The sequence below is a fragment of the Silurus meridionalis genome, chromosome 9 (assembly GCF_014805685.1).
Source record: "Silurus meridionalis isolate SWU-2019-XX chromosome 9, ASM1480568v1, whole genome shotgun sequence".
Taxonomy (NCBI): domain Eukaryota; kingdom Metazoa; phylum Chordata; class Actinopteri; order Siluriformes; family Siluridae; genus Silurus; species Silurus meridionalis.
Window position 1 is genome coordinate 19107231 of NC_060892.1, and position 9214 is coordinate 19116444.

The 9214-nt window shown below is 36.4% G+C and overlaps 1 pseudogene; it reads right to left on the minus strand.

Moving 5' to 3' along the window:
• Positions 1-663: 663 nt before the first annotated feature.
• On the minus strand, positions 664-8295 carry LOC124391391 (annotated as a pseudogene).
• Positions 8296-9214: the final 919 nt, after the last annotated feature.

A 9214-nucleotide genomic window follows, 5' to 3' on the forward strand; every position in this document is an offset into this window, starting at 1 on the left:
AGGGTAGAGAAGAGTGGCAGGAGTGATTTGTGATAGAAGGGGGTCTGCAAGAGTGAAAAGAAAGGTTTATAGTACTGTGGTGAGACCTGCCATGTTGAATGGTTTAGTGACAGTGGCACTGACTAAAATACAGGAGGTGGAACTGGAGGTAGCAGAGCTGAAGATGTTGAGATTTTCATTGGGAGTTAAAAGAAAGGACAGGATTTGAAATGAGTTCATTAGAGGGACAACGCATGTAGGACGTTTTAGGGACAAAGTGAGAGAAACCCGATTAAGGTGGTTCGAACATGTGCAGAGGAGGAACTGGGGTACATTGGTAGGAGAATGCTGAGGATGGGGCCACCAGAAAGAAGGAAAAGAGGAAGACCAAGGAGGAGGTTTATGGATATGGTAAGGGGAAGACATGCAGGTAGTTTGTTTGAAAGAGGCAGATGTAGAAGACAGAGTAGTATGGAGACGATGATCTGCTGTGTGCAGCCGAAAGAAGAAGAAGAAGACTAATTTATTATTTACAAAGCACTGGATATAAGTGCGTGCTCTGACATTGCTCTGATCTGGAAGTTTTATCATAAATTTGAAAAATTGCAATCTAAAATTGGTTAACAAAGATATTTAAATATAAAAAAAGGTACACACACAAAACATTTTGTCTTTTGGATGCTCTTTAATTTATTCACTTAATGTACATATTTGACATCACATATGCCATCTGTTTTGGATATAATTTAGATATTCCTCAATAATGGCCCAAATGTCCAAATTCTTGAGAGCTGGAATGGTTCCATCCTGTTCAATAGGCAGGTCAATGGGAAGAGATACATCTTGCTTTGACAGTGTCATCTGGAATAGGAAGCATAAAATGTTAAATATTCATTTACAAGTTATAAACTATGCAAAAACTTGATAAACAGTGCTTCTTACCTTTGGAGTCCTAATAATAACGTTCATAGACTTTTCAGTGGGTAAGGCAAAAATCACATTGATCTGTCTCTCATTATTATTAGCTCTATCAGCATCAAATCCAGCCAGAGGAGCTACTATATAGATGTACTCCCTTGCCCTGTTGGTAGAAGAAGAAGGCAGAAAAATATTAAAGTAAAATGTTATACACTACAATACATTTGCCATTCTGATCTTGTTGACAGAATACCTCTTGAAATAGGGAATAGCATTATCTGCAATTCTTGGTACTCTGTTCCAGTCAACTTGAAACGAGCAGCAGCATGTGCCTCATGCAGACCAGTTTCAGCTTTGACAGTTACAGAATATTCCTGGCACTGCTCACCAATAGCAACTCTGGCCTAATGGAGTATTTGATCAATGTAACAATTCAACATTAAATAATAAATAAATAAAATAAATAAATTGAAAACACTTCTGTTAAGAGCTTCCATAGCAACTTACTGCAACTTTATGCTTGCTTGGGAATATAGCATCAGCACATATTTTCCACTTGTCATTCTGAGCAATAGAGGCAAACACAAATTGTACTCTTGAAGTGGACTTGTCCGAGTAAGCAGCAATCTGGTATCCCAACTTGCGGTCAGATCTAATGGCACGAGCAATGATGGCAAAAGCAGGTGGAGTAGCATCTCCAAGTAATTTAGCCTAAAATTATAAACATGGACTTTGAGAATTCATACAGAAAATGCTAATTTTGTTAGGATGTCTAATAAGATTTTTTTAAATTCATGAAAACAATGTTATTGTACCTTCCTCTGCACTGCCTCAATGCTAGAAGAGCTGCTGGCCTTTGATGTTTCTTGTGATGTCATATACTAAAAATTAAGATTTTTAGATACATATTTATTTTTCAAATACATTTAAAAAAAAAACAAATGACAAATATATTATTAAAAAAAAATAATAATAATAAGTCAAGGAGGATTTAAGATACCTGGTTCTTATGGAATTTCCGGAACTGATGATATGAATTTTCATCCGAAAAAACAAAACAAATAAAATTCATCTTACCAATAGAAAACATTTTTAACTGACATGTAAAATACACATAAAATATATGAATAATTGGAACTTAGCAAACCTGGGAATACCAATTGAAAAAAAACTATTATTATTATTTATCTTGTTGTTGTTGATGGTGGTGGTGTAATACAATTGTAATTGTATTTTATATAAAAGAATGTAGACACTTGTATATTTTTTCATTGGCTAAATATTGTGCATTATACAGGTTTGTTTTACCTTGTTCAGGCGAATATTGGAAGACTTCATAGAGCTGCTTCTGCTGCTGCTGCTCCTACTGCTGCTGCTGCCACTCTTGCTGCTGCTGCCATTCCTGCTGCTGCTGCCACTCTTGCTGCTGCTGCCACTCTTACTTCTGCTGCCACTCTTGCTGCTGCTGCCACTCTTGCTGCTGCTGCCACTCTTGCTGCTGCTCACTCTCTGACTGCCTCTCACACCCTTGCTATTGTTTACAGAGGACGAGGAGCTGCTCGAACTGGAGTTATTACTCCTCTTCCAGACTCCAGAATCTCCCTAAGTTTTAACAAGATGGTACTTTCTTCTGTATTTTCATTATTACCATGGCTGACATCTTTCACAAGCTTCTCAGCTGCCTTAGAGCCAAGTTGTATCTCAAACTCCAGTCTTTCAAGGGCAGGACCATCAGCTGAAACACAAACAGTAATTGTTTGATGTTTTAAACTGTATATGAACTTAATTGCAATCAAATATTTGCAAATTACCTCTTGCCACTGAAATTCGAGCTGAGTGTCGCCCGATTAAAGCACACAGAGGATTTGCCTCCATAAAGCCAGCATTCTGGGAGGCAACTTCAATGCATCCTTTGATTTGAATATGAGGAATAACAGTACACACAGACTTCTGAATTGAAGCAGGTATCAACCTCTGTGCAGCATCAGATGGCACTGGAGGTGCCAGAGATATGACTCTCTCATTGGGAAGGTCCTCAATATTTCTAGCCACTGCAACAGTCTCAAAGCTGAGGAAACCAGTAATTTTTCTTAAGTTGTTTCTTTTTAAATGAAAATATTTTTGAAAATGATAAAAATAATCAGTTGCCTTTTTCCTACCTGACAGTAGCAATATGATCAGGAACAGCAGCAGCAGGTAGAACCTCCAGCTTTACATTGCCCTTTGGAAGGTCTGCCTTTACAACCAGTTTCCCTGGCAAAGCAGTGTGTACCTTTCCTCTGGCCATAACAGCAGCCTGAATTAGGGCAGTGTTCACTCCAATTACAGCAAATGTCTGAAGGGCAACACTGAAAGCAAAATAAATAGATAAGGAGATGAATTTCACTAGCTTCATAGAACCTTTAACATTTTGTCTGTCATGTGTCTTTCTAAAAGTGTACCTTGGTCTGGCTTCAGCTTGCAGCTGGAGATTGCTCTTCATCACCTGATCAAGGGTGAGAGTCTCTGGATGCTCAGGTAAAGTAGGGTTAACTGTTACCTGAACTATTAAAAGAAATTACTTTAAATTGGAAATCATTTGGTCAAAATGATTCATATATTTACATGCTTTACACTAGTATAAGAGTAAAAAAGACATACTATTGAGTGCTGCAGCAGCAACAGCAGCAGTGTAGAAACCAAGCTCCATTGGTACACCAAGACAAGTAGGTAGAATGCGACGCACCTCAGCTGCCAGCAGGGGCTTGGCATACTGGAAGGCAATTCCTTTCTGCATTGCCTTAAAAGCCTCCTTCATCAGTTCACGAGAATGTAATCCAGTGGTAATCTGTGCATTACATTAGAATTCATTTTATTACAATTATTTATTTTAAGGTTATTAAAATTAGAATCATGTGTATTACCGGTACATCAAGTCAAGCTTAATGAATATTAGAAGAAGTTGAATAAACATGAGTAAAATAATATTTATTTGTATAAAACATTTGCACTCTGTTACATTGAAATCCTCTCGGACGGTTTTCTTTTGCCTAAAAGAAAGGATTGAATAAAATTACCTGTGCTGCTTGTTCAATGATTCTGTCAATGTAGTTTTTGTCAATGCTGGCAAAAGCAATTTCCTGTCCAAGAACTTTGACATAGATAGATGCCAGCTGTTGATCTGATGGCAAAGACTTCCAGTCCATCAGCTTGGAGCACAAACATAGAAAATGTATACATGATAAATTTGCTAGACAGCCAAAGCAAACAATTTATACACTGCTAAAAGGAACTTACGGCCTTAAGGGTACGTGTGATTTTAGTGATGCGATCAGCTTTATCATCTGCAGCGTGAGTTTTCTGTAGAGCATCCTGGAGTCCTTCAGTTCTCAGACCAACCTGTTTGAAATAAACTAATCAATAGCAGTGCCAGTGCCAGTGCTAGACAAAACCATGATTTCAAAATTTTAACAAATTCAGCAACATCTTTGAAGACATGCTATTTCTACCTCAACAACATCAGCAGCAGCTCCAGCCAGGTAAGCTCGTGCTTTAGCGATGACAGCTCTGGGTAATGCGGTGGCAGCATCATTGATCAAGTAAGCAGTACCAGCAGCACCAACCATGAAAGGAGCTTTGAACAGGAAATAAAACTATTGTAGTTACAATAAAATGTTTTTGTCTTAAACATACAAATACCATCATAAAACATATTCAAACATACAGATATAAAGATCCAAATGGTTGGCTCTGCTAAAATGTTCACTGAGTCTTTCCAGTTTTGGGTTCAACATCCTGATGGCAACATTTGCTGCAGCAGCCCTGCAATTACAGAAAAAAAATATTTCCATTAGACTGGGTTCACACCTATGAATTAATTGTAGTACTAAAATTAACAGCATTCTTACACATGCATATTATCAGGTGTCATGCTTCTGGACAGAGACTTGATGTGGGAATAAGCAAAACTGACAACATGCATATTGGTCTCTTTCTCCAAAGCACCAGCAAGAGTGGCCATGAGAGCAACTGATGGCTTTGTCTCAAAGAGCACAATGCAGGCAACCATGCGTAGTTCAGGATGTAGTGCCCTGTCCATGAAAAGTTGCAGTGCCACTGGCTGAACCTGAAATAAATAGATAAATAAAATAATTAAGAAAATAAAGCCACTATCCACAACAGCTACTGTGTTTATAAATCACACCCATACTAACCAACTTTGGCTCCTTTTTAGCAATGTTCCTAAGAGCCAAGAGGGCATCAATCTGGACCCTCATTGGAATGGAAGCAGCAGCACTTCCAAATCCAGGCAGGAGTTTCATGATGGTTTTAAGGCTGGCAGGGTGTCCAGCATTGCCCAGAGCCTTAAGAGCCAGTCTGATTTCAGGAATATCAGCCTTAGAAATAGCCTCAGCAGCATTCTCGTGGATATGCTGGTAATCAAAATCAAGAAACACATCTTTACTCTTGTAATACAACACAAATGCAAATTCTTCCATAACTGTAGATATTGTGTGGTCAGCAAGAGACGGTAGAAAACTACATTTGCTACTTTTTATTTATCAGTTCACTCATTTTATCATTAGTGAACAAAAGCTTTACCTTAAGAAGATCAGCTTGACATGAATGAACCTCAGCACAGTATCTGGCAACCATGGAACCTTGACCAAGCATGATCACCTCACGCAGCACTGGAATATTCTTGACTTTGGGGTTTGAAGCCAGATTCTGATGGTGAAAAAGGTTCAAATATTTTATAATACTTATACAAGATTCTGCTGTCTTAAGTGAGACATACAAAGTTTTGCACTTACAGCAGTAAGCTGGATGGTATCTGGATTAGCATGGACCATGTGCAAAGCAACTATAAGGGCTTGAGTGAGTTCAGGGACAGAAAGCTCATCAGCATGAAACTTCTCCTTGATGAAATTCAGGGCTACGTGTGTACCCACAACAGGAAGTGCATCCAAAAGCCAACGTCTGTCAAAATACAGAATTTAAAAAAGCAAATAATCTTCATTCTTAATTTTATGGTAATATTAAATATAATTTTACCTGTGAACAGGTTTGTTCTTGTACTGAGCCCAGATGGCTTCAATATTCTCCATTGTAGCAACACGCATGAGCTGGACAAGCTGGATGAACTTCAGAGGAGCATCTTCATGAACCATAGCCGCATTATTTGCAACAAGATGCTGCAAGACCTCTGCAATCTGTAAGTGAATTAAAAAATACTTTTATAATAAATTAATTAATTTTTGTCAGTCAAAACACTATCAGAGTTAATAAGGTTGGATGTTTTCCACTGAATATAGGAACATTTTAAATAAGAATATGCCATTCATTTAATCTGTACAGCAAATCAGGGTTCTAAAATTGATCATATTTATCATTGGCTTTTTTTTTATTACATTAGCCATTTTATTTTTTATTGGATTTGTTTATTGGAAAATAAACTAAATATTAATTTTTATTTTGTCCTGTTGGGTCATATGAAAACATACAATTTAAGGCCATTAAATCATCAATCAGTCAATATTCAGAAATTTGATTTATAGTAATCTTGCAATATTGCTTGAATATAACCTGATAAAGGTACCTGGGCCTGTGCATTACTGATCTTCAGAAGCTGAATTGGGGTTTGATGAATCTCAGTTGCAAATTCATACCGTAGAGATCCTCGAACTGAATATTCACCAGCATGGGGAGCAATCGGGAATTCTTAACCTCCTGTAAGTTCAAAATTTGCCTGAAAAAAAATCCCAATATTATTAAAATGTCTAAATGAAAATGATATTCAGAAACATATTTTGTAAATGTTGATGTATTGTAAATATTAGAAATCATACTTGGCTTTCATTTGAGCTGCTCCAGTTGCTGTATTAAAGAGTGAGAACTGATGGACCTCTTCAACTGTAGCCTCAGAAACAAGTGCACCTGTATCTGTGGGCTTCATGATGTAGCTGAATGTTGCAGTCCCGGTCAGACTCTTAAGCCTCTGTGGTGAAAACATAATTCGATGATTAAGTATAATTTGTTTTAAAGAATTCAAATGCAAAGACAGAAATTACTGAGAGTCTCAAATTTACCTGCTGGCACTCTTCACAGGTTTCAGTGTAAGCTAGTCCAATGTCCTTTCTGACTCTATCATGGCAGTTGTTCAGATCTTTCGACTTTCTTACAGCAATCTGATGGGTCTGTACATCTTCTGTGATCATGTAGTGGGTCTTGCAAATTCCCTGAGGTCCAGCCTTTGAGAACGAAATAGCTTTAGTTAAGATATCAGTTCAGAATAGAATTATAATTTCACTGGTAGTAAATATTACTCATATTTAGGCTTTTACCTCATGCAGCTCATACACATTCTGTGTGTTCTTGAGGTTGAGCTGAAGGATGTTGAGGATGCCTCTGTGCAGATTCAAAACAGTAGCAGAGACTCCAGCAGGGGCAAATATCTTACCCACCACACCATTAGAATACTCAAATTTAATGGGAATCACAAGCTGAGCATTTAATGCTGAGGTGAGCTTTGCAGCAGGAACGAAAGAATCCTGGGGCCAGATTCCAGTGTACTCAAAGAGCTGAGGATCTTGAAGCTATGAGTAAAAAAAAATATATATATATATATATATATATATATATATATATATATATATATATATATATATATATATATATATATATATATATATATATATATAAAATTCATAAATAAATAAATAAGGAAAAAATATATATTTTTTTCTCTCATAGATAGATAGATAGATAGATAGATAGATAGATAGATAGATAGATAGATAGATAGATAGATAGATAGATAGATAGATAGATAGATAGATAGATAGATAGATAGAGTAAATTCCAAAATTGCAACACTTAAATCATGTTATTGTGTGTGCCTGTGCTGGTAACATAATTTATGCATAAAAGTTTACCTTCAGGAGGAAGGAATTCTGGGATACCGCACTGATGAGAACCTTGCTGCTGACTTTTAGACCAGCCTTGGCCAGACCCTCTTGAGGCAGACCACCCAGAAGCAAACCCTCATAATTGTATACATAGGTTTTACCCGCAGCAAACTCTGGAACTGAGCACATTTTTCATAGATATTTTTCTAAAATGATGGCTACAATGTGTTCTATTATAATTTTTTTTTTTTACTTATAGATAGATGGAAATGCAGTTTATCCTCCACCAGAAATGCAAATAGTAGCAATTGTGCAAATTGACAGTTTACTTACCAAGGGTAACCTGATGACTCGCTGAACAAAAAGGGGGAACAAAACCCATTATAATCATAATTACAAAATACTCCATCTTATGGTTTAGCAAATAAAATTAATAATAGAACCGCTAGACAAATTCAAATTTTGACTTACCCACAAGGGCCACAGTCAAGGCAAGAACAACAGCTCTCATGGCTGGTGGTTTGTGATAAATCCACAGACAGACAGAGTTTTTATAATAGATTTTTTGCTGATAACAGTTACTGCGAAATGGATTATTAACTCATCCTTAAATATTGTGTTTGATGAAGATGTGATGCTATTGGGCATCCTGGTATCTATTGATCTATTTGGGCAACTCTGCAATCATTTTGGGGCAGGCTAACTTGCTCCCTGGTCACCTTATCATGTAATGAGCGATCCAATGTCCATATAAAGGTCAAAAAGTCTTTCAAAAGCATATATATTTTTATTCAACTAATAATTGTTTGTTTTTGTTTTATTTAGTTATTTCAGACTAATACAGACAAATGATTTGGTTATCTAATTAATTTCCTAGTTACTTTTAGTCATTTGTAAGAAGGTAATTATTCAGTTAAGTGCATATCACAGTCAATATGCATGTGAAAACACTAATACAATGTTAAGCATGCTGTATTGTTGTAGGAGTCACACTTAACACAAAATAAAAAATAAAAAAAAATACACTTTATTTCCAAAGTATCTGCTTGTACCAATTTGTACACAAAGATATTATGATTTGATCTATTTTTCCTCGTTTCTTTTTTTTTTAGGACTCATGACCTATGCTGTAACCTGGTATAGTGTGACCTTAACCTGACCACTACACAGTTCTGTGGACTTTGTAAACAGTATTTTAGACTGAATTGGCTAATTCCTTGTTAACTTAAACTGTTTTATACCCATTGTATTCCTGAAAGTAAAAAGTGAGAACTACAACAAATAATCAACCTACATATCCTGATTTTCTAAATATAAAATGAATGATTTTTAAAACATTTGTTATGGTGGTTTTGCTTTTTGCCAATATAAATTGATGATCTGTTAACAAACAGCGAGAATTACATAAACGCGATTAGGTGGTCAACACA